Genomic DNA, 27,795 nt, shown 5'->3' on the forward strand with positions numbered 1-27,795 from the left:
CCTGTGTGAGGTGTAATTAGTTGAATCTTGTCATCGTGTTCCGGTGTATGCCTATACTCCTTACTCCTTGAAATTTTGTAATGAGACTTCCAGACGATAGCTGGACTCTATCTTCAGGCGTTCGTGAGTTCAGTTTTTACATCAGCACGATGAAGCTCTCCCGTGGGTGAAACTAACTCGTGACCATTCGTGTCGCTTTTATTTCTATACATTCAACAAGGTGTTCCATTTCAGATCCATGCAGGCAGTTTGTTAGAGACGGGTCTATGTACGAGTTCACTGATTGTAATTCTAGTTCAGTGATGTTTCAGTCATATACAGGTGTTCCGAAGATATTTACTATACGAGAGGTAGACGACAGGAAAACAAATACAGTTTGATGAGGAACAAACATATCCACTAACTCCAGGCACATATATGAACTAAAATAACATATTGCAGTGCAAACACCATTGCTTTTGAGCAAAGAGACAGTTCATATCTGTAAATGAAATCTACAATGAAAATATTCCCCAAAGAGTACATTTGAATATGGACATATTACGATGACCCGTTTGGACATGTTGGGCTCTGAATGATTTTCAAAAGCCAATACCTTTTTTTTAAATAACTGGGATATTGTTGTATAGCACTTTATTATGTTTCGTGGAATAAAATTATAAACTGGCACCTGTAACAGTGATATGCAATGCTTAGCAAAAGTTCTGATTTTATTATTGTTTCACAATTATTTAGAATATTTGTAATCACCATAACAGAATTCAGTGCTGTAATAATACCATTATCTCTTACTATAACAGTTCTGTGAGCTAACTGCTACAGTTGAATATGTAAATCAGAATCATCTTCTAAACAATAACAAGCAGATTTCTCTACCTCTGTGGTGAACAACATGGGAATATCGTCAGTGATATATGCACACAACCATAAATCTTCTTGATTTTGCAAATCTTCTTCGAAAATAGTTTGCAGTAAACCATCAACATTTTTCTTCTTGTCATCTCTCTCTTTCCAAAATATAGAAAGTAAAGAACTCGCCATAGAAGAGTAAAGAGGTGTACTGTCAGGGGCAGCACAACGACTTTCACATATAACTTAAGTCTCGGTCGTTCCTGGACAGGGGTCCCTGACCTCAAATTGATCCCTTCACTATTCTCCATCATCCATGAAAAATTTCAAAGTCGTCATGGAGTCACTCCACATACTACACATTTGCACGTTTATTGTTAGATTGCGGAACACTATCTGTGTTATTAACTTTAATGTATGAGTATGATAAAATATGCAGCAGCAGTCGAACGCGGAAAAGAAACAGAAACTGCCATTATCACAAAGCAGTCGGAAATCCCATTCAGTTGAAAAGCACTGGGCATGAAAGAGTAGTGGATAAGAACATTTTTTTCTTAGAATAGTCATTTCCAGTAAAACACTACGAACTACATTTAACGTCTGCGGTAATGACGATAAAATAGATCTCCTGACGCGATGAATACAATGGGTGGAAATATCGAGTCCAGTGGCTGCAACTTCTTTACGAATTAATTGTAAAGACCTCTCACGTTATTCAGTAATCGCCCTCCGTTTTACAATATTGGAAGTTGTTTGTCTGTTCAAGTTATTAGTGTGTCCATTGTTATGACTGACTTTATCAGAGTGCCGTGCGCCCGCTTTTAATTACGCGATAGTACCCGCGGATTTGGAATCCCCCGGGCCGCAGAGCACACGGAGCGTTACTGTCGCCGGTAGACAGCAGCTCGGAGGAGAAGGTAGTTAAGGGCTGCGGCGACCTGGAGAAGAGTAGGGTGTGACACGGCCGGCGAGACCGCAAGTGAAGCGACGTGTTTCTGTGGCCAAGCGTCTGCTGTGGCCCGTTGGCAAGAGTGGTGCCTTTGCTCACTACGGGTTCGGCGGAGCCGAGTGTTGGTCGTAGTCGTGAACATTGCTCGATAGAGGCTACTTCGGCAGGACGCACAGCATTCGGCGTGTCCTCTGCTATTGAAGTTGCAAGTAGTTTGTGTCCATTGTGGTGCCGGGTTGGAGTCCGGTGTGACCTTTGCAAGTAGTGGACGCGGTGACGTCTGCTGGATGATACACGTGGGTTTTCGACTATGAGTAATCTTTGTTAATTCTTCTCTCGGCGCTCTCTAAACAAGCGTTTGTCAAGGGCGCTGGATTTGAACCACCTTTCTCAGTCATTTTGGCTACTTCGAAGGCAATAGCGTTTTGATAATTACTGACAATAGCCAATGGTTGATATTTGTGACGTAATCATTTGATAATATGTTTTGCTGTTTGTAATGTAAATGTACTTTTTTTTTACTTCATTCAGTGATCTTTACAAAAAGGAAGTGATCTTGTACTGTTGCCGTTTTGAGGTGTTTCTGTCAGTTTTGTTATTGAAATTTAGTCTTTTCAGTTAATGTTATTCTTGGATATTTGCTTTTAAAAAATAAATTCATTAGTGTTTTCAGAAGCGTTAATAAATTCAATATGGCTCAGTATCTTTCCACTCAACACCAGCTCTCTACCGCATTTCAATCAGCAAACAGAATGTGGGTTCAAGAATCTTACATCTTCCTTCTCTTCATTTCCAAACTACTCAAGTTGTGTTTGTCTTTACGAAACACACTGCTCAGTAGGATTAGGGTAACATACTACATTGAGCAATAATTAAGGACTGCGTATGTTACCAAATTATACTATTATCTTTCACAAGTAAAGTACATATCAATTCATTCTCGATCGTTTGCATAAAATGAACTAAAATGTCCAACAGGTGTTGGAGACGAAGTGGAAACAACCATTCATCCCATCATCCTGGGTGCTTTTCATTGGAATTTGAGAGCTTCAATAAATTTTATGTCCTCCGTGTGCGTTTATCAATGTCTGACGTATATGTGGCACGCTCTGTATAAATTTACGGAGGTCATCATGTTGTATCCGTTCCCATTCTTCAACGACGGAGGGTTCCTTGAGAGTCTGCGGTGGGGCAGGAGACAAGAACACTGTCTACGTTGTCATATTCACGGTGGGGTTTAGGTCGGGTCTTACCACCGGCCATTCCATCACTTGAATGTCCATGTTTGGTAAAAGGTCCCTGCTGACGCCCGCCATATTGGCCCTGCCATTAGAAGAAATTCAGGGGCACCCACGTAAGCAGCAGCAACGACATAGGGGTGGTCCAACAAGATCTGTTCGATATACCACCCGCCAATAAGGCGACCATGCACAGCGGCATGGTTGCCAACACTGAAGTTTCACCACAACATCACAGAACTTGGAAATCTGTCAGTTTCCTTGCCTATATTTGGCAGGTACGGCTCTCCGCGGGTCTCTGCTCACGAAACAGCCGTCACCTTGCATCAGAGAATATCTGGATTCGTCAGTGAACAACACGTTTCACCAGTGACGAAGCTGATAGTAGTTGACATGGGAACGGCGGAACTGTAAGCAAGAAGTTAGATGTTGTTGTGTCAAGCGGAGTAGTCCAACAGGCCATCTGCTGATAAGAGTGAAGTATGAAAATTTCATCACATAAGAAATATTCAGTATTATTCTAGACCCATTGGAAGTTTAAAATCTTAATGGATTTGATATATATTTATTAAGTTGAGGGACTCTCTTAAATGTTCCCTCTCTCTTAAGCAGTTACGACCTCTCTTAAGAGCTGAGCAATTGTAAAACTTTCTCAACTGTTTCAGTGGAGCTGTAGTAGTTTACACTACTTGTTTTTTTTATTTAAATCTTTTACACCTTGTAATTATATTTCTTAAAACCCAGGGAATGTTTTCTTAATGAAAAACTTTGGGTCTTGTTTATATGAAGTGTGTGAACTAAAGTGTGAATGATGATTTACCTTAAAATTGTCTGGCAGTTCCACGTTCCCTTGGCCTTGTTCTAAAACTGTTTTTACGTTTTGATTGGCCATGTCAGTTCTCTCCGTTTTATGAGTCAAAAACAGTTAGAAAATTAAATCGATGAGGCACCAGATACTAATATTTTAACCAGCTAATTATCGTTGTTTATAGCAGCTTCCCATTCCATTTCAAAATAGCACTTTTCTGAGCAAGAATTCGAAAATCGAGCTACAAGAACCAAGTCTAATTCACCACTTCATTCAGTATAGCACTGTACTGCTACGTTTCACAAATGACAATCCAATGTATATCAAGTTACCAAAATGTCATGCACTAAATGTATGGCTAATGGGACGTAGGCACAACCCGTTTCTGTTGGCGATGAGCGTTACTGCACACGTGGATAAATCATTGTTTTTTCATGATTACGTAAGTTATTCAACATATGATTTATAATTATTTCCGTATTTGTGTAACAATAATATAAATATGCTCATTCCCCAGCTCATTTCAAAATCTAACAAGGTGCGTGTCGTAGGCATACAATGGTTGTTATTAGTTGCCTGATTAAGTGAATTAATTAGCCGCATTACCCTGTTTGCTCAACAGAACTTCAGTCTTCCAGAAAGGAAAAACATTTTTATTTGTTATTATGGAATACTTTCATTGTGTTTTGTATATATTACTATAAGACACAAACAATAGCTAGTATTTAGACGACATTTCCAATTATTCGATGATTTATTGTTATGACAGATTTCCAATTTTCAGCAAATATTTTGCCTACATTAAAAGCGCAATAGTCACACATACCATTGTGTACCAACGTTGTAGACAAAAGAAATGCTTCTTGCAGTGAGTAAAAGAGACTGTTCCTTGGAAGTATGACGGAAACTTACAAGCTCGGAAATATGTGATAGTGTTATGCCTCGCAAGCTCCTACAGATATTGGAGACCAGTCCACGCATCATCGAGTATAAAATATTGGAAGTCCAAGCTATAATACAGCACAAACGTTACGTTTCATTGCTGTCTGCTGCCGTTTAGTGATTGCAGAAGGTCGGAGGCAGTAGAAAGATCACCAGTGTCCTTTGATTCCTTGAGAAGCTTTCAGCTGACTTCATTCCAGCCATGAATGTATTTATGGTGGTAACCTCGTGGTATGCATCGTTTTGCTGCGCATTTCAGTGCTCAAATGAATCTATTGTACTCGTTGAACGACCGTTTTACCCATCTTATGAGATCAGACAGAACACACGGAAAGAAACCGTAATCTAATCATCCATAAGGTCGGAGGTCTTTTGTCTGTATTAGCTTTAACAATACATATGCTTTTGGGTGGGGTCCGCCTTTAGCAAAACACAATTTTGTGTTTACATATATATATATAAACAGTAAAGAACATTCCTTATGTTTAACACCCACAAAATAAAAACCCTCTGATGATGCTGCAACTGCAGTGAAACATGTCTTGGACAAAAACAAAACTGTTTTGCTAAAGGCGGAACCCACCAAAAGACATTTGTAAATCGTATTCTGTTTGAACCATGCTCACACACTCTATCAGGTAAGCTTGGTCGTTAATGAGGAAGCTGGATACAGCAGACACCACCACTCGGCAAAAATATAAGATAAACTGATATTATATGGTCAATTACACGTCCACTTCCCAGTCAATATCAAAATCTCTTGAAAGTAAAGAACTGGTCCACTCCACAAACATTTGAGTTTTCCTTTACGTTTCAGATGTAGGATACCATAGAAGGTACACATCAGAGGCTGCTACCCAGGCAACTGACTGGGTGTGGGATGCACATAAGGTCTTTTTAGATTAGCGACTCTCCATCCTTGCCAGATATCCACAGACCCAGAAGTGTAAGGTCCAAAACAATGACCTCTACAAGCGATTATATCAAAATCCTAGTAGTTAACTGCCACAACATTCATAACAAAGGGCCTGAGTTTGAAGCACTCCTGAAAAAGCGGTGAAGCTCACTTAACATTAGATACAGATAGCTGGTTGAAACTTGAAGTTAATGGCACTGTGGTTTTGGGGGCAAATTTGAGTGTTTGTCGTAAGGATAGGAAAATGGAAAATGAAGGTGGTGTATTTGTAGGAATATACAAAAATGTCAAATCCACTGAGGCAGAAATAGAAGGTTCAGCTGAGATTGTTTGGAGAAGACTAATATCAGTGATCATGAAACGGTTGTGACAACGATGATTACCAAAGTACAAAGGAAAACTAAAACAGGTAGAAAGATATATAAGTTAACTAGATTAAAGAAAAACAGGGTCATATGTCAGTGAGGAATTTGTAAGTTTCTGAACAGGGCAGGGCATGTAGAGGGAATATGGTTCAAGTTAAAAATAATAGTTGCCATCCACTGCAAACCTGTGTACACAGTAGAACGGTTCATAATGGGAGGGATCCTCCACTGTATACAGTCATTGTAAAGAAACTTCTAAAGGAACAGGACTATTGCATAATAGGTGTAAAACAAAGGATAGGGCTATAAATAAAGATATGCTGAATGAAGCGTGTTTGGCTGTTAAGAGAGCAATGCGTGGAGCCTAGAGTTCAGAAAATTCCAATAATATCAAACGACCTTCAATAAAATAAATGCTGGTCGTATCTGAAGGCTGTTAGTACCAGAAAACGTTAGCGTCCACCCATTCAAGACTGCCACAACTTCTTAATTGTCTTACCACTGAAAAGATGAGTGAAATAGATATTAGTGTTAGTGGTGTTGAGAAACAGCAGAAATCGTTAAAAATGAACACAGCTCCAAGGCCGGATGGAATCTGTATTAGAGTCTATTTCTATAGTGAATTTCCGGATAAGTTGCCCCTCTTCTATTTTTATAACCTATCTTAGATTCCTCGAACAGAACTCAGTGCCCAATAGCTGGAAGAAAGCACAGGTCACACCCGTTTATAAGAAGGCTAGTAGAAGCGCTCAACAAAACTACTTTGCAACATCGTTGACATCGATATGTTGTAGAAGCTTATATTTCCAACTCAAATGTAATGAGGTACGTCGAACAAATGGTCTTCTGCATGTCATCAAATGGATTCAGAAAATACCAGTCATGTGAAACCCAACTCGCACTTTTCTCACATGACATACTGAAAGCTTTGTATCAAGGCAGTGTGGGAGTATGTCTTGTTATACTAAAAGCGTTTAGCTCAGGACCACATCTACACTTGTTGTTAAAAATACTATCATATAGGGTATGAAGCGAAATTGGCGACTAGGTTGAAGATTTTTTGGTAGGGAGGACGCAGCATGGTGTCATAGATCGAGAACCGTTGTCAGATGTAACTTCGGGTGTTCTCCACGGAAATTAGCTGGAACCCTTCCTGTTTTTGTCGTGTATTAATGGCCCTGCGGGCAATATTATCAATAATCTAGGACATTTTGCAGATGACCCAATTATCTGCAGTGAAGTACTGTCTGAAACTAGCCGCATAAATATTCAGCCAGTTCTTGATCTGATTTTAAAGTGATCCCAAGAATGACAACTTGTCTTAAATGTTCATAAATATAAAAACGGAGAAACGTAGAAGCCTACGACTGTACTACCAAGGAGTCACAGCTGTAATCGGACAACTGTTGCAATACAAATACCTGGGTGTTGCGACGGGGCGGTAAATAAGAAGTGCAATTGAAGAGTTCACACGAATGTGCATATACAAATGTTGGTTAAAAAATGTTATTGCAAATTTTGGCTCTCACGTATGTCTCAGGGGATGATTTCCACACTTGGTGCATTAGTACACTGTTCCATATCCGCGCATTAGTTATAGTTTTTGAATTAATATTCATGAGTACAGTTTATGCTAGGGAACAAAAATTAGGCGATTATTGAAGCAAAATCAGTTTTTCATGACATTGTTCAATCACTATTTATTGGCGTTGTCCTTTTCTATCACACAATGAAATTAGCACTGGTGAGACGGTTTACAGTTTTAATTTAATAATAATTTGACTCCATGCCCCCAGTAGCAGTAATGTAGGCTGATATAAAAGAAAATTACTCAGTCAATTCGAACAGAGCCAAAAGTCCCATCGTCCTCTTTGTTCTAGCAGTTTCGGCGCGAAATCACAGACGGCCAGATGTTCACTTACGCCGATGTATTCCTCGTAATTCACACTCACACAAATAATCGTAGCACTTCCAGTTCACCAAACATATGCTCTTTGTCGAACTAATCGGTGCCAGAAAAAATACTCAAACGACCACATGGTCCACGCTCAAGAGGGGCTCGCTCGCCACCCACCCACCAAAAAGATTGACCAACGACTGACCCCTGGCTAATATGGCCGTTCGCTTATATAGCCTTGGATGTCCACCCCCCCTGGTTATTTAAGTGCCAATCTCACCAGTTAAGGTTACAAATTTTGATACATACATCCCTCGGCAGAAATAAGTACACCATCGGAACCGCGCTAAAAAGTACATCTTATATACTGTGTTACATTAATTTCTAGGATTATTCTGTCGCCCGTAAATGAAGTTTTAGTTTTTACAAAATTTCGCCACTTTGTTTGTTGACATCTGTGCTGCAAAGTTTTAACATAGAACTGCATAAAGCACAGTTTTTAGACGTAACCTATAGCGATCTACACATGGCGCTGCTCAAAATCTTCATATCTATAATAATTAATTAATTAATTATGGGCAGTTAATAACAATTTGCAAACAATGAAAACTATTGCAAGTGAAGTAGCCGGCCGGAGTGGCCGTGCGGTTCTAGTTGCTACAGTCTGGAGCCGAGCGACCGCTACGGTCGCAGGTTCGAATCCTGCCTCGGGCATGGATGTGTGTGATGTCCTTAGGTTAGTTAGGTTTAAGTAGTTCTAAGTTCTAGGGGACTGATGACCTCAGAAGTTAAGTCGAATAGCGCTCAGAGCCATTTTACAAGTTAAGTGTATAGTATAACTTAACTAGTTTAAAATACGTGTGATGCCACCCAAAATATTATTAAGCGCCGTTCTTTACGTCATGAATTTTCTATTGAATCTTATAAACAATTTTCCCTCAAACTTTGTTTATTGCTCTTTAAGGGCTTAAGTATTTATGAATCTTGACATATGACTACGGCACTCGATCTGCTATGACGAAACGTTTTTAATGAGTGCTCTCTCATCCATGTAAGTTGTTATTTACAATTTTTATTAATCTTTCAGTATTTGTGATATTAACCGATTTTGAGGTTACCATAACTTTTGCGTCTCGTGACTTGAAATAAAGATCGGTCGTTCAGAAGGCGCATATTGCCGACCACAATCCACTACCGCATCGCTCTTCACCGTAAGTTACATAGTTTTCGCGTAATGCGCGAGAAACCAAACAATGCCCCAAGCTGCGGGCCACGTGGCCGCCCACCGGCGGAGACCATCCCACCGACAGTCGCAAATCTCGCGCGGGTGCGCCATGCGCTTCCGCGAATCGCGCGCGCACCGTGTAGTGCGCTCGCTCTCCACAAAGCAATCCTTGCATACTAGAAATATCCATCTAGTAACGGGGGTTTGTAGCGTCACAGTGTAACACTTCTTAGGGATATGAAATGGGGCAATCACATAGGCTCATCCCTGAGTAAAACAGATGTTAGACTTAGGTTTATCGGTAGAATACTGAAAAAAATTAGTCAACCTACAAAGAAATTTACAAATAGCTCGTGCGATTCGTTCTGGAATATTGCTGAAGTGCGTGTGACTGGTATCAAATAGAATTAATGAGGGATATTGAATATACACGAAGAAGTGCAGCCCGAGTGGTCACAAGTTTGTTTGGTCTGTGGGAAAGTGTCAGAGAGATTCTGAAGAAGCTGAACTGGCAGAATAAAAACTGACAGAGTCTCAAGAACGGGCTTTAAATGGCGATTCTAGGAATATGCTGCATGTCACTAACTTATCCCTCACAGAGCGACCGCGAGGACAAATAAGTTTATTAATAGCACTCGCCCAGCCTTTTAAAGGCTCATTCCTCCTGCACACAATATGTGACTGTAATGGGAAGTAACCGTAATAAATGATACAATGTGACGTAACCTCTCCCATTCACTTCACAGTGGTTTACGGAGTAAAGATGTAGATACAGATGTAAATGTAGAAACCTTGAAAAGCACAGGCGTTGCTGGTATGTACCCCGAGTTCCTATTACACCTTTCTCCTGGTGCAGTCAAGTGGCCGAACACCTTCTCAAACAAATTAAAGTAATGTCGACTGCACTTCTCTTCAAGATCATTCCTGTACTAAAGCCAAAGAAAGATTCCTTGGAAGTCGAAAACTACCAACCCATTTTTCTCCTTAGTGTACCAGAGACGCTCATTCATAAAAAAAAAGTCAAGGCTCCAACCAGGAAAAGGACATCAAGAACAAGTTCCATTAATAATCACACATATCGGAAATGACTTTGAGAAATAGAAGATAAACATGGGGTTCGTCTTCGATGTAAGTGTGAAACGTCCCCTTTGAACAATTACACGTGACTGCGCTTATACTGACACACAATATTTTTGTTAGCGCAACGCAATCTGACTTTCAAAATTCCCTATAAAAGAATGGCCCTGACTAACATTAAACTATACCTTTCACAAATCACTTACCTCGCAAAAATCTTCGCTGCTCAAGCTACTGCAATACAGCGAGCGCCACTACTGCCAGCTAAATAAAAGATTCAAACTATGGAAGGCACTAACTACTGATAGCGATAGTTAGCAAATGAAAGATATTAATAGAGAACAAAGAATGTATTTACCTTGATATCATCATATATATAGCAGTTCATGACAAATTACAAAACTCCGCCATCTCTCTCCCCACATCCACCACTGCTGGCGGCTCACCTCCAACTGCGCAACGCTACGCGCTGTTCACAGCCAGCTGCCTAACACTACAATGGCGAGTATTACAACAATGCAAACTGGCCACAGGCTGCACACAGCACAGCCAGTGATTTTCATACAGAGGTGGCGTTACCAATAAAAAAAACCTAAACAGCCTACTTACAAGTGTAGCGTATGACACTACCTGGCGTGGCAGATTCCTGTTCAAACCGAATAGTGCCACTCCTTGTCGGCATCTAACCATTCTAAATTGCAACATTCTGAACGATAGATACTTCCAGGTTTTCTCAGAGAGATCTAGAAGCATTGTTCATAAAATAAATGCTGGTATCCCAGAATGTTCTGTTTTATCACTGTTCACTTTCAGTTTGTATACACATGACCTTCCAGAAACAAAGTCCAGGAATCTTGATAATTTTCACTTATGGACCGTCTGACAGCAACTGATACGTGGATGACATTATTTGTCTGGTAGACGAGCCAAGTGAAAAAATAGATGAACTCCATTCAGAAATAAACAAAGCTCATAAGAACATAAAATTTACACTTGAAAAAGAAAAAGAAAATCAAATAAATTTTCTTGACATTACAATTAAAAAAGAAAATGGAAAACATACATTTAACATCTTTAGAAAACCAACAGCCACGGACACAATAATACATTCCACATCCAACCACCCCCAAAGCCAGAAACTTGCAGCACTAAGACACATGTTACATAGATTAAACAGAATCCCACTCAGCAAGAGAAACTATGAACAAGAAATGAACACGATCATACAAATAGCTAGGAACAACGGATATGACACACATGTGGTACACAGGCTCAATCAAAAAATAAAAACACAAATAAAAAACAAACACAACATTTCCACAATACAAAAGAATTCACAAGCTGAAAACTTACAAACACACTCAACAAACACACACAATGACAACACCACACAGAAAAGAACCAGATGGTACACCATGACCTACACACATAAACTAACACACAGAGTTGCAAACATCCTGAAGAGACAGGGCTTCAAAATAGCATATAAGCCTGGGCAAACCCTTCAATCACACCTAAGCCAGCCAACTACCAAGAGGGACAAATTCCAACAATCAGGAATATACAAACTTGAGTGTCAAAGTTGTGATGCAGTATACATAGGCATGACATGCAGGAATTTTGAAACAAGATACAAAGAACATATCAGATGTTGGAAGTATGAAACAAACCATTCCACATTTGCAGAGCACTTAAAACACTACAACCATCATCCTACAAACATGGAACAAGAAATGAAAATAATGAGAATAAGCAACCATGACAAACATCTTATACAAATGCAAGAAAACTTCCACATCCAGAAAGCCATAGCAGAAAACAAACATGTGATAAATGAACAAACACACATCAACACAGGCTCCCTACTACACTTAATAAAGGAAATGATAACATAATATATATAACACACACACACACACACACACACACACACACACACACACACACATACATATACAAAGCCCCCCCTCCAAAAAAAAAAAAAAAAAAAAAAAAAAAAAAAAAAAAAAAAAAAATTACATAACACCAAAATACAGACACACACACACACACACACACACACACACACACACGCACAGCACAAAAAAATATATATTACACCAAAACACATACACAGGACAAAAACAAAAATAAATAAATAAATACAATAAAATAAAATAAAATTAAATTAATACGACACCAAAAAACACTCACACACACACACACACACACACACACACAAATGCATACACGAACAGACCACAGATACTTCAATAGTTACTCATAAGTTTGGCAGTAATATTCGATCTTTGGCAAAAACATTTGACAGTCGGCAACAGAAACCAAAACATTGCATTAAAACAAGCGCTCAGTGCTTAGTGCTGTGGAATGCGGAAAAAACAGCAAATTGGCGCTCATAGGAAGAAGAACAACACCAAAAATGCAACAGGAGCGTAATATGTAAGACACTGCCTACGCAACCTGTAAGTACAGTTCAAAACATTACTACTTAATAGGAAATACCAACCACTAGAACTGTTTCTAACCTATAGGCACAGTGACAAAAATGTAAATAAAATAGCTAACATATGTACATATTCCAGGCCACTGATGATGCCTTGCAGAAAATAAAGGCGAAACGCGTATGGCACTAAAATTGTGTTTTATTCAGTTGCTGTCAGACGGTCCATAAGTGAAAATTATCAAGATACCGTAGTATTACGCGCAACTGAGGAGGACAGGACCACAAAAGTTGAAAAAGTCCAGGAAATTTACTTACGCCGATGGTATTGCTCTGACCACTCAGGATCAAAGACTTAGAAAAGCTGAAGCAACACTCACATCAGACCTGAAGGCGATGGATGAATGCCTCAAACTTAACTCTCCCTAATTTCATTTAGTGACACGTTCCATGAACTTGGAGATTTACTTCTCAGTTTGGTCCTGCGGAACTAGACGTGTAAAATAAAAATAAATTAAAAATCCGACAGAATCCTCAAAAGGCTTTTAACTCACCCATGATAGAAGAAGGGGAAAGTTAAAAATTGAGAAAGTTGTTGATGTAACATTCTTCCGAATGTTAGTTAATCGGAAGTCGGGATGATCTCAGTGGCTACGGCGGGAATTAAATAATAAAATCAGAATGGAACCAAGTAAACCGAGTAACGGCATTGAGTTATGATTTCTACTGCGAATGGTCTATTATGATTAATTTTGTTACCTGGTGTCCTGGTTACCAGTTACCGAATCGCTGTAGGCCAGCAGGTAAGTTTGGTGACGGCGGGCTGTGTTTGCATTAAATGTGATGCAAAAGATGATTTTGGATTAGGCGGACTAACGTAGTTCGCAGCTCGTGAAGTAAATTCAGACTGCACAAATTCGACTTTCCTTACGTGTGGATATCTGCACGGAATGGCGCTTTGTTGGAGCGCAAATCGACACGTCACCAAACTGATTTCATTCTAACTTTAATTACGGTTTAAAACAGATATATTTTCTATAATTAATGACAAGGGCAGCTACAGTGTTCTTTAAATGAAACATAAACTAGAGGAGAAATTATAATTAGTATTATCCAATTCCTGAAATTTAATTACTTTTGATGCTATTATGACAAAGTGCTGCAAGAGAGAAGGCCAACGCGGAGGAAATGGTGGCAAAATAAAGGAGGCGAAACGTGTCTGTCTTATTAATGAAAGGAAGTCGTAATTCACATCAGTGCTGGCTTTAGGAATATGAAAGTAATTCCTGAGTTTGACATCGAAACATTGACTCGCAGATCATTCTATCGACTTTCCACCTAGGAACAACAAACCTAAAATATCATTTAGTACTCGAATATTCCAACAGTTCATAACACCTAAGTGTGACCTTAAAAAGGACTTTGACATAAATCGATCTCCAGAATGTGGGAGTTAACGTCTAAACTCGGAACAATATAACCACGAAGTTAAGAGGACCCGCGTGAGGTGCCATCATAACTGTCTTCAGATTATCAAATTTAGCTCTTTCTTACACAGTTGCAGAACACTGCTGTCTCACCTGGCAGTGATCACACTGAAATAATTGAAAATTTATTGAGCAATAAACAATTAATGACAAGGGCAGCTACAGTGTTCTTTAAATGAAACATAAACTAGAGGAGAAATTATAATTAGTATTATCCAATATCGTGTATTCGATGCACACACACACACACACACACACACACAGAGAGAGAGAGAGAGAGAGAGAGACTGGCTAGCAGTCCTGTGTTCCAGCGCCATCCGTAGGATCAGTGATTGATGAACGTGTGGACAAGAATAACGAGAAAATCCTAAATTACCTATCTTTTCAGAAATTTCATCATCAGGACCCCAGTGACTGTCGTGTAGAGAACCGCAGTAACCAGCCTGTGGGACAGTAATTTCAATGTGCAAGGAGCCTGGAGCAATCAATGGCACACCAAACTTCTGTGAAGCTTCATCAACTAATCTAAACTCTCTGGGAGCGACCAGCAGGTTTTCATCTGCAGCGACGATACTGTTGAGTAATGAAGCTGATCAGACATAACAAGGTCATATACGGAACTGTGGTGCACCAATGGGGATGGATGTTATCCTCTGAGTGTGATTGCGGAGAAAAGCAGCAAAAAGTACGACACGTAACATTTGAATATTCCCTTTGAGAATTCAAATGGGCAATTTGTTTGCAGAAGGTTCTGACTGGGTTCCAGACCTGTACGTTCAGCCATGGATTCATTACGATCATGAGATTGCCTGTATCTGTGTAGAAATGTTTATATTTGTCCATTTCCAAATAATAAATTAGCAGCTAACTCTTTGCAAGATTAATGGCTTGTTTCTGTAAGACGTAATGATGTGCAAACGTACTAGTAAACCATTCAGAACTTAATGCAGGTTATGTGGGTCCTTGGAGACAATGAACTATGTAAAACTACAAGGAAATTATGAAGACACGTTAGAGTGTAAATGTGAAATTAGACTCATAGCGAAAGCTGCACGCAAACCTATGTCACAAATGTTTTAATCATTAGTCGAAACGTATAGGCAATTAATCATGATGTAAATACTGTTGCTTCTTAATCACTAATTACTCTTTATAAACTCCTGAACAAAGTATATTATTCACAGCCTATAATTTGGTGACAAATTGCTACTGTAGCTGAAAGGTAATAAGAATAGTAAAGACAGAGGTAATTCTTGCAAGGCGTAGTATTAGTTAAAAGTAGGAAAAAGTCACATAAACATATATCTGGAAATAAATATTTCTAGGGATAAGAACCCTTTTACTTGGTAGTATATTGCTTACCATTCTTCGGTAAGATCTTACATAAACTCGGCGATCTCCGAAAATACATATAGTACTCGCCATCCTCACAGCTACGCCTTTTAGTACACAACATTAGCACAACGCAACTTATATCAGATTAGTGGCATATACAAAAATCTATTATTCTGACTGCAAGGCTAGCTACGTCGGAAACTGGAATTAGTTTCAATAACACTGAACGAAAAATTTGAAGTGAAAGTGCGTAAATTGTATGATTTTGAGGTAGTTTCAGTTTCAGTGAGTTTATTTCAGTATAAAAAAGTAATCTACATTTTTGTATAAATAACTCACTAACTAAATCTGCATTCATGTTCCAAGATTCAGCTTAACAAATTTTAATTGAATAATTACTTGGATTGCGTTATGTGTTATGCCTTCATAAATTTCAGTGACATTCTGGAACTACAAAAGTAAAATACTATGAAAAAATGATGATAATATTACATGAATGAAAATACTTTGTATGTCTACCTTGTACCACAACTATGTAAAGCACAAAAGAAAATATGTAAATTAACTGGTCACAGATGTATATAAAGAATTACAAATGTTAAATGTCCATATGTACAGTATATACAATTACATATTTTGTTCAGAGATAACTTCAGAACATGACCGTTTTCGCTTGGCTTGACGTTTATACACATACTTGGGAACATCCCTTATGACAGTCCAGCAGTAATCTGCTAAAATAGTAGGGCTCCTCTTTCCGGCATACCTCTTGATGAAATCGCTCCCCATGTTCATCACTTACGGTACCACAATCTTTGGGGAGGAAATCAAGATGACTATGTAAGAAAATTTATAATGACATGTTGCAACAAAGTTCTTCATAAGATGACAACATGTTATCTACAATCTCCTTGTAATTTATTGCTCGTTTGTTCCCTAAGAATAGTAAACAGAATGTCTTAAAACATTCCCATGCATGCTTCTCACCACCTTGTACGAGTCAATCAAAAGTATGGACTCCCAAAAGCTCTCCAATCTGTGGGCCTACAAAGATGCCCTCCTTCACTTTGGTATCACTTAAGTAACGGAATTTTTGCCTTAAGTACTTAAGCGTGTCATCATCTTTGTTCATTACCTTAACAAAGTTTTTCGTGAGACCCAACTTTATGTCCAAGGGCGGAAGCAGAGACTTTGTAATGTCTACTAGAGGTTCACTCTTTATGTTCTTCATGTCTGGTTGAAGAGGTTTTCTGTTGGGCCATTCATGTTTACTGTAATGAGATGCACGACCTCAGGTATCGCATTTTAAGTGAATAATTACTTGGATTGCGTTATGTGTTATGCATTCATAAATTTCAGTGCCATTCTGGAAGTAGCAATATTTAGTATACCTTAACTGCATACCTAATGGCAGTGCAACCACTTCCAAGTCACCACAAATCTGCCATTGGGAGTCATTATACTTGATGGCTTCTAGTAAAATTTTCATATTTTGGTATGACTCTTTCATATGCACACTATGCCCAACTGGAATAGAAGGAAGCTCAATACCAATATGTGAAAGTACTGCTTTTAAGCTCAAATTTGACGGATCAATAAAGAGTCTTCACTCATCAGGGTTGTAATTGATTCTGACAGCCTTCATTACACGATTTGTGTCTACACATGCCACAAGACTATCTTGCATGTTAAAAAACGAAGTGAATTGTTGTTCTCTTCTGCGGTACAATGAACATTTACATTGTTTTCTGAAAGTTGCGCTACTGCAATCTTGATGCTAAAATCTCAGCCTTACTTTTAGAGAGCTCCAAATCTCTAATGAGATCACTTAACTCATTTAGGGACAATTATTTTGGATCATCATTTTGTGATATATTTGGAAGAGACTCTGGATCTTGTGATGTACATGGCTCAGGACATTCAGAATCCCCATGTAGAATTGGACGTGTGGCAGAGGAATGTTAGGACAAATCACTGTCCGCTTATTTTTCTTAGATATTCCCCTCTTGATAGGAGGAACCATATAAAAGTAGCTGTCACTGACATGGTTAAAAGGCTCACGCCAGATCATGGGCACTGCAAACGGCATTGCTTTCCGATGCATCCAATGCCTGAGGTTGCTGGCACAAGTGTTGCAGATCACATGTGGAGCCCAGGGTTTATCCTGATCACCTATTTTGCACCCAAAATGACAAGTGTAGCCTTTTTTTTAATAAATGGAGTTATTTGCTGTTTTTGTGAAGCAAATGTCACTTCTCCACACACATAGCAAAATGTGTCAGCACTGTTAACACAATCTCGTGGCATTTTTTATCACTTCAGTAGCAGTCAACTTGAAAAAATAGTAGTTAATCTGGAAACAAATGTGCAAAAATTATTACATGCATTAATAAGGTCACTGACGTTAAAGAGGAAGGAGACAAAAAGATCACTAAAATTGTTATCAGAATGTTTATATACACAACATTGCACACAAGTAAGATCAGGGACAATAATATAATCCATTGTTAATAGCTGTTATGACTTTGAGAAACCATTATAATATTTGATTTTAAACTTAACATAAAAATCCGTAATAAAACATTGTAAAATGAAAATTGGAGCTAATTTTGAATTGTCTTCGTGATATTCCCGATCAGCACTTCAGAATTGATAGGAATTGGCTATTTTCATTCGATTTACATTTTCACTGTTGCACAGTGTAAGTGATAAAAGCAACGCACAAAATTCAAAGAGACAAAACATAGGAAGTAAATCCACATTCGCAATTCAACTCACATAGCGACGCGGTGCATAGTTTCGGAAACAGCCTCATAATTCTTCGTAAAATAAAGGGATTCTTTATCCATTTATACTGCAATGTAATAAAATAAAAATAGTTGTGACTTTTTTTCTTTATTATCAGTGTAACGTAATAGAACGAATATGAATCGTGTCTTATATAAAAAAAGAAACACACATTAATGCAATGGCTCAGCGTAAGAGAGAAATAACTAATGTAGGAATACTATTTACAGTGTAATATGTTGTTTAATTTAGCCCAACGCGTATAAGCACTCGCTTCTCAGGGGTTATGGAATTGTAAATACTCATTTGTTTAACAATTAAAACACCACAGATATTCCTCAATATATGCCTAGTCGACGTCAAGTTCAAAGTCGTGTTCTTATAGCACCAGAGAGTATTTCACCAGTCCGTTCACTGTACAACAATAAATTCCGTAACTCAAAATCTTGGTTCCGTCTTGATTCCAATATAAGATAACAAGCGTAGCTTTTGCAGATAAAATCTTATACCAGAACTAGAATCCTGTGAGCAGGCCTTCCTGCCTGGGATGTTATCTCGCAACTTTGAGAAAATCTGATCTCGCAACTTTGAGAAAATCTGAAAGCGAATCTTATTACATTATTTGCAGCGACCGCCAGGCTCGTGGAATCTGAAACAAAGGTTTAGTTTTCTAACCAGCGTCACGTCTCTAAGATGAGCTAAAAGAAATTTCTTAATTATTTTTTAAGATGACGCCTTACAATGAAGAATTTCTGTTAAGACCCATGTCTACTCTAGACAAGCAAGGTGTAGGATTAGATATGATTTCAACATTGACACAATTTTTAAGACACAAGCAATTCTTTTCAGTTTTGTTAATAACTTACATTGGCTGCTACAGCAAGATAAACATTCGTTAAACGCTCCTTACGGTTCGCGTCCAGATCATAATCCAAGAAGAAGAATAGTAATGACAAAAGAGGTCAGAGTTCAAACACAGAATCTCAATTCCATGGCATAGCCATACATTGTTTGTTCCTTGGTAAAACTCGAAAGTTACTCATACGATACTATAATTTTCACATGCATGTCCACCCAAGAGAAAGAGTTCAATACGAAGGAAAGAAAGTTAATGCAAACCTCAATAAATACATGGAAAAGGCGCTTAACGAGCAATGAGCACTAGGAAACATCGATTACCAGGGTATATGTCATCTTTATTTAATGTACGCCAAGGTACTAGGCAGTTTCTCAGCTACATCCATGTGAGTAAACATATCCTTATCTTTCAAGCAGTGCTTCCATGACACTCTAGTGGCTTCTGTAGACCCCTGTGGTTTTTAGCATTTGTCCATTCACACTTGACCTGGACACATCGTTCACTGCAAATAATTTGGAGCTTTATTAAATTCAAGCAATTATCTTTAGCATTTCGTCTGTAAAACTATCCTTTTTAAATCTCGAACATGTCGAAATATTAATCCGTGTATTGTTAAAGCATGCCATCTCTTCTAATGTATCAAAATGTAAGGTTTCTTTATAACCATGAAACTCCCATTTTTCTTAGATAAGTTTGAGCACGTTACTTTTAAATTTGCCAGACTTCTAGTTTCACAATCATTTGACGCTGCTGCAACACAACACAAAACATTATTCTTTCTATCTCTTTCCGTACTTATAGTTTACATAAGCTTTTCATATCGTAGCTCTTACATTTCTGTTATATAAACTATTTAAATATTTTTCATTTCATGTGCTTATAAAGCCAGTTTCGTAATTAATTACCGTGACAGTCACGTGACGGCAGACAGAGATTTGGCGAGATAAAATTTTCCCAGAAAATATAATGGAACTGACCCTCGTTGATGGGCAGGGGAACAGCCCAGCACAGTAAATAATGTAAACGACAATTTCGATGCACCAATGGATTGCTGTCATATGACTGTAAACGCGCATCATCCACATGCTTTGGCCTGAATAGCGCGCTGTGACATTACGTTTGAGTGAGCGAGAGAACAAGTTAAATGCATCACAAAATGCACGTCATAGAAAACAGCAATTGTTCATTTCGAATGATAGGTCAAGCACAATTCGTGGAAAACTAGTGCGGAAGTTGTTACACCCGCTACGGTGCAACGCGCACTCTATCATACTGAATGTACGAGGTGTGGCTAGAAAAAAAACCGGACTAGTACTGGTGAAACAATAAAACGAATGCAATAAGGCTGAAAGTCGCGTGGCCTGTCACGTGACTCTCGCTCCGCCTACTGCTCGAGTTTCATCTGCCTCCTGCACTCAGTCTGCCCGTGGCGTCTGTTTTAAGTAGTTGACGTTTTGTCTGTGCGTCGGAAAATGTTGAGTGTACAGAAAGAACAGCGTGTTAACATCAAATTTTGTTTCAAACTAGGAAAATCTGCAAGTGAAACGTTTGTAATGTTACAACAAGTGTACGGCGATGATTGTTTATCGCGAACACAAGTGTTTGAGTGGTTTAAACGATTTAAAGATGGCCGCGAAGACACCAGTGATGACACTCGCACTGGCAGACCATTGTCAGCAAAAACTGATGCAAACATTGAAAAAATCGGTAAACTTGTTCGACAAGATCGCCGTTTAACAATCAGAGCAGTGTCTGAGTTAACAGGAGTTGACAAGGAAAGTGTCGAACAAGTTTACCGATTTTTTCAATGTTTGCATCAGTTTTTGCTGACAATGGTCTGCCAGTGCGAGTGTCATCACTGGTGTCTTCGCGGCCATCATTAAATCGTTTAAACCACTCAAACACTTGTGTTCGCGATAAACAATCATCGCCGTACACTTGTTGTAACATTGCAAACGTTTCACTTGCAGATTTTCCTAGTTTGAAACAAAATTTGATGTTAACACGCTGTTCTTTCTGTACACTCAACATTTTCCGACGCACAGACAAAACGTCAACTACTTAAAACAGACGCCACGGGCAGACTGAGTGCAGGAGGCAGATGAAATTCGAGCAGTAGGCGGAGCGAGAGTCACGTGACAGGCCACGCGACTTTCAGCCTTATTGCATTCGTTTTATTGTTTCACCAGTACTAGTCCGGTTTTTTTCTAGCCATACCTCGTATGAATACATTTCAATCACTTGCTAGGTCAAAATGCCTGAATAATCGTGATAATCCGGAAAATCCCTCAATAATCTATAATTGGCAATAGAGTCGATAGTCCAGTTGACATCTAGTAAACATCCAGGTCACGAAATTAAGGTGTTGGCGAGAGGAAGCACAGCGGACGACGATTCGAAGTGTTTTCTAGTGGACTGGTGGCAGGACTTGATCTTTAGGTTGACGTCATCGACCTCTGAAATGCGACGAATGGCATGGTATCGACCTCCCTGGCCGGATAACAGAGACATAGTACGCTCTTCCCATTAACGATGCCTGGGACAGGTAGTATCCACTTCGCCACAGTGATCACACTTTCGGCAGACTGAGTTGCGGGTGGGCAAGAGAGCTAAACGTTCGTTGTCCATACGTTCGTTGTTCACCTCGACGTCTGGTGTCGCTGTGTCCTGTGTTTGAGGCGAAGGCGGGTTGCTGGTCCTGGAATTGCCTGTCCCTGGTGTTCCGGTCTAGTGGTATGTGCTGGAACTCAGTAATACTGTAGTTGGGAAACGGTATCTTGGGCTACCGTCTCCAAGGCGCTAAACACGGGGATGTGACACTGTTAAGCTTGTGAATTTGTACAGAACCGGCTTCAGGCGCGGTGAGCTGGTCTCCAAGTGAAACACGCTAATCGTGGGCGCAGCTGGCTGACGTGTCGCTCCAGCATGGCACCATTGTCTTAAGTGCATACATTTGTCGTCCCCGAGTGGATATGGCGTTACCTTGTACCCTTCTTGTAGTCCGTCCCGATATAGCGAGCCCAAACCTCTACGCCCAGGGAGTAGTGGGGACAACGCTTACGCTGCCGTGGTGATTTTTAGGTCTTAAATCCGTCCTCACACGGGGTCTGTTCCTTATAGCAAAGCACACCAGACATGGTGTCCATCGTGGTTGCTAACCGTTCTAGAACGACCTCTACATCTAACCGAACATGACGTTCTGCTGCGGCTGTTAGCGGCTTTTAGCAAGTAAATCACAGTTTGGTTACTGCAATAGCCGTACGTAAAATTGCTGAATTAATACCGTAACGGTTGTCGAAGAAATACAATGGAACCCGTAAGGAAGGTTCTAGACCCGTCAGTGGTTTGAACAACAAATAATGTTGTGCAATGATTATACTAGTTGAAGTTATTCCTTAACTCAATTGAATTCTCATCCCATTTTCGGTTTTATATCAAATATCGTTAAAGTATAATGTGTAATGTCAGTCAGTGCATCCATAATATCCGTAGTCCCTATGTCACTACGAAGCAACATACTTCATCACATAGTTTTCTAGGTAGAGACTTTTTTAAGCTGTTCACCATAGCTGAAAAAGGCTTTTACCGACAAGATACAAACGTAGGGAGTTACATTTTGTGGTAGCCATAAAGAAGTTTCCCGTTTTTACCTGAAGGGCGTGTTTTTGAAGATATAAGTGCTGGGAAGTTACGTCCACTTGAAATTTCTAGAACATTCCAGAACATTCGAGAGTATTTGAGCGCATTCCATAACATCCTAGAATATTCCGGAATTATCCACAATGTTTCAGGGCGTTTCGGAATGTTCGAGAATAGTCTGAAACATGTTCGGGAACATCCCAGGACATCCCAGATCATGCTGGAACATTTCAGAACGCTCTCGAATTTTGTGGAATGTTTTAGAACATTATGGACCATTCGAAACCTTTTTGGTATGTTTTGCAATTCGCCGCTGGTGGTTCAAAAATGGTTCAAATGGCTCTTAGCACTATGGGACTTAACTTCTTTGGTCTTCAGTCCCCTATAGCTTAGAACTACTTAAACCTAATTAACCTAAGGACACATCCATGCCCGAGGCAGAATTCGAACCTGCGACCGTAGCGGTCTCGCGGCTCCAGACTGTAGCGCCTAGAACCGCTCGGCCACTCCGGCCGGCGCCACTGGTGGGAATACCCATTAGTAGGCGTATATATAGCAAGAATCGAACAGTAGTCTCCTATCAGTCACGAAGGAAGGAACAAAAAAAGGAGTGCAGTGAGTGCACTAAAAACAAATGGTGAAGTGTGAGTAGTCAACGTGATACAGTGACTGAATATAAATCGAAAATAAAGTGTGAAATGTATTTAAAGCGTACATAGTGTATTTGTTAGTAAGAAATGAAATTAGAATTATATTAATAACTTCAGCTGCTGAAGGGCGTTGATATATATCAACGGGGACAGGTGAAAATGTGTGCCCCGACCGGGAGTCGAACCCGGGATCTCCTGCTTACATGACAGACGCTCCATCCATCTAAGCCACCGAGGGCTCAGAGGATAGCCGGCGTTCGAGTCCCGGTCGGGGCACACATTTTCACATGTCGCCGTTGATATATATCAACGCCCGTCAGCAGCTGAAGTTATTAATATAATTCTAATTTCATTCTAGACGACTGCAGGTCATCAATGGTGTCTGTTCTTTCGGATATGTCCGAAAAATGTATTGTTAGTAAGAAGTTTATTTTATTTAGACTATAAGTTAGACAGTGCCCAAACGTAAAGCACAGCAGATCAGCGAACAAACGAAGCAGACGAAAAGCGTGAGGCACTTTAAAGTTGCCAACAAACGAGAATGGGCACCGTGAGAAGTAGAGAAACCGGAGAACAACGACATTTACAGTTTTAAGTATGAAAAATTGCGACACAATCTTATAATAAAAGATCGCGAAATCACAAGAGCCATCAAAATATAAACCTGCGCGAAGAGCGGAAAGGAAAAGTAAACAGTACAACCTAACAAATGAAGCATTCCACTAAAGCCGGTCGAAAGTAAACAACAAACACAAACAGGTCCTAATCGGAAAAAAATAGATAACATCTGCCAATTCTGTAACGCGAAATCATTCACTAGAGAAACCCCAGGTTTCTGTTGCATGAATGGAAAAATTCGTTTTCTACCACTGGAAACACCTCCGCAGGAATTATTACATTACATGACCAAAGAAACTCTAGAATCAAAACACTTTCTTCAAAATATGAAAGTGTACAACGCCTGCTTCCATACGACTTCCTTCGGTGTCACTTTTATCACACTAACAGAGACGAAATCGATTATGTTTTTTCCATCCAAGGACAAATCTATCACAACATGGGATCATTACCCAAAGAAGACCAAAAAATTCTGCAAATAGATTTCAGGGAAGTGCAGAAACAGAAACTTATCAACAATGCTCAAATATTAATCGGCTGAGACGAGAAGTAGTCCGAGATATACAGAGGACCTTACGCGAATACACTCACCGACGAATTCAAAATATCACTAGGTCGAATGATTTGTGATGACTATAAAGTTATAATTAGAGCTGACAAAAGACCACATGGAGAAAGCGAACGTCCATTTAATGCACCTCAGATAGACGAAGTAGCCATCGAAAATGTGGACAATGAAAACACAAGCCGAGAAATAATTGTAGAACAAAGAACTTAAGGACTAGAACGCACTGCAAACACACACTGTTCATACGATGCCCCCCAGCATCCATTAATATTTCTGCGCGGAGAGGACTGATATCATTTTAATCTAAAACAAATCAGACCTGAAACAGGCGTAGAAACAAGCAAAAAAGTTATTTTCAAAGAGTTCTATGCTTATCGCTTAGTGATCAGAGACAATGAAGCATACAATCACATTCTCAACAGTAGCCGTTCATCCCAATAGTTCTTGGTAGATATGTATGCAAAAATGACAGAAACAATTCCGACATTGGAACAATGGTGATCTTACCCTCATCATACATAGGAAGTTCGAGACGCATGCACGAATACACTCCAAGATGCCGTGACCTACATAAGGGAATACGGACGACCTGACCTCTTCATAACATTCACGTGCAACTCGTCGTGCCCAGAAATCAAAGAACAACTGAGATACCGAGCAGCCCCCAATGCATCGATACAATATAATGGTTCGAGTGTTCTGACGACAACAAATGAGATTTATTGAAGTCATGAAAAAATACGACATCTTTGAAACCATTAGATGCTGGATATACACAATCGAATGCCTCACTCACAAAATCTCATATGTCTACACGACAGAATTCATCACAGGATATCAACAAAACGATTGAAGCTTAGTTTTCCAATCAACAATGAGATCTGGAACTTTAAGACATAGTAGTGACAAACATGGTTCACGGACCATGACGTCCATTACGATTAACCATGTATGAGGAATGGAAAATGTACAAAAAATACCTAAAACCATACTTGGATGACACACAAACCGGACTTGATGGTTATCCCCACTACAGAGGACGATTACCCAAAATCGGTGGATTCACAGCTAAAATACGAATAGGAGGCCTGGATATAATCAATGTGTAGTACCATATAACACACTACTTTTCAAAATGTTCCAAGCAATTATAAAGGTAGAAGACTGCAATTCAGTGAAATCCATCAAATGTGCCTGTAAATATGTGACCAGAGGAAATGACATGGCAGTATTTCAAATAGCCATGGACAACGAACAACAAAATGATGAGCCCCTCATGTAGCAAATGGAAAGATACATCAACAGTAACGAAGCAGCGTCGCAGATTTTCGACTCTCCCATACTCGAACTCGAACCAGCTGTGTGACATCTAGCAGTATATTTGGAGAACGGCCAGAGAGTTTACTTCATAAAAGCCACGCCAGAAAAATTGCAAACGAACCACCTCCGGACACAACATATACAACTTGTTACCAACTGTGTCAAAGGGATTCATTTGCGAGAACATTGCCTATTATACGTGGAACACAACAAGAAAAATCTTTCACCGATGAAAACATGGAATCAGGAATCATGAAAACTGGCCCACTAGGCCGAGTATACATCGCAGATCCGAACAATGCCAAAAGTTTCTACCTCAGAATGTTGCTACACGAAATACGAGAACCAATAAGTTTCAGAGATCTCCAGACTGTTGACTGTTATCCCTGCCAGACATACAGAGAAGCATGCCAAAGCTTATGACTACTGGCAAACAACAACAACTGGCAATTAACACTACAAGATGCCTGACTCACAGCCTCAGCTAAACAAATGACAGACGTATTCGCCATATTTCCAACAACCTGTAACCCATTTAATCCAAAGCTGCTATGGGACTCTTTCAAAGAGAGTATGACTGATGACATAATGTGTCTGTTACAGTCAAAAACCGTTTTTAGTTGGAACGCGTTCTTACTAGTTAAAACTAGTTTTTACTGTGCCACTTAATCAAAACGCGTTTTGACTAGTTATAACTAGTTTTAACTGACTTTCGCTTTTGATCAGCAGTAAATTCTAGTTGTAACTAAGGCTATCAGTATCAGCTAGTTTTAACTAGTAAGAACGCATTCTAACTGAACTAGAGAGAACTAATATTCATTAAATTTATTTAGGGGCAAATATTAAAATTAAGAGCAACTACGTGTTGATTGAAATAAAAAACAGCATTTTTGTGATGTGCAATGCAATATTTATTGGAATATTGATCATACATCCAAACGCATTCCAGATAGTGAAAGCAAGAAAATGGCGAGTGTTGCTGCAAACTGGATAACAACAGGAAAAACATAAGAAGAGAAACCGTGTGTATTGTGGAGAGTGCGATGTTGGATTGTGTGCAATACCATGCTTTGAGCTATACCATAAAAAGGGTCATTTCTAATAAATATTCTTCAAGAAACTGTGTTTCCTGTAGATCTACCAGTAAAACCCTTCCTCATTACATAAAAATTAATAATATATAATTTTTTTTTTTTTTTTCACAGAAGAGGTTCTGTAAAGTTTGGAAGTTCAATTTTTTAATTCGGCAATAGCGGTACTACTGTGAAAGCCTTCGAATTGTTAGTATTCAGTTGTTAGATAATCATTTGCCCCTACAACAATCGCACATAAGCGTGTCACATACGCGCCGCTACAATAAGCGCTAGAGGCGAGGAAAGAATTAGAACACGTGCGGGGACAGTCGTAGGCGCCAGAACCCCCGCCCGAGCAGTGCTGCAGCGGCCGACAATAGTCCGGCACTGGGCGCTTTTCGCCACAGCAAACAACACGGTCGAGGGGTTAAGCACGTGCAGATCAGCTTGTACGTATTTATCATGGCAGATCTAAATCAAGACAAGCGATGGAAAGAAGAATTTGTGAGCAGGATGTTACAGATTGAAGAATACGGCAAAAGAGAAACCCACTACAATGTTATAACAAAAGAATCTTACGATAAATTAGTGGACGAAATTGAAGAAGCACAATGAGCTGAGAAAAAGACACAGAATCAGTGCAGGAGATGAAATCGATTCAAGGTTATTAATATTTGTGGGACCAAGAAGTTAGTGACAAGAAAAGAGCTTGTGAAATACTACTTATGTGTCGAAGAAATTTTCGACATTATT

This window comes from Schistocerca nitens, chromosome 7 (assembly GCF_023898315.1).
Source record: "Schistocerca nitens isolate TAMUIC-IGC-003100 chromosome 7, iqSchNite1.1, whole genome shotgun sequence".
Lineage (NCBI taxonomy): Eukaryota > Metazoa > Arthropoda > Insecta > Orthoptera > Acrididae > Schistocerca > Schistocerca nitens.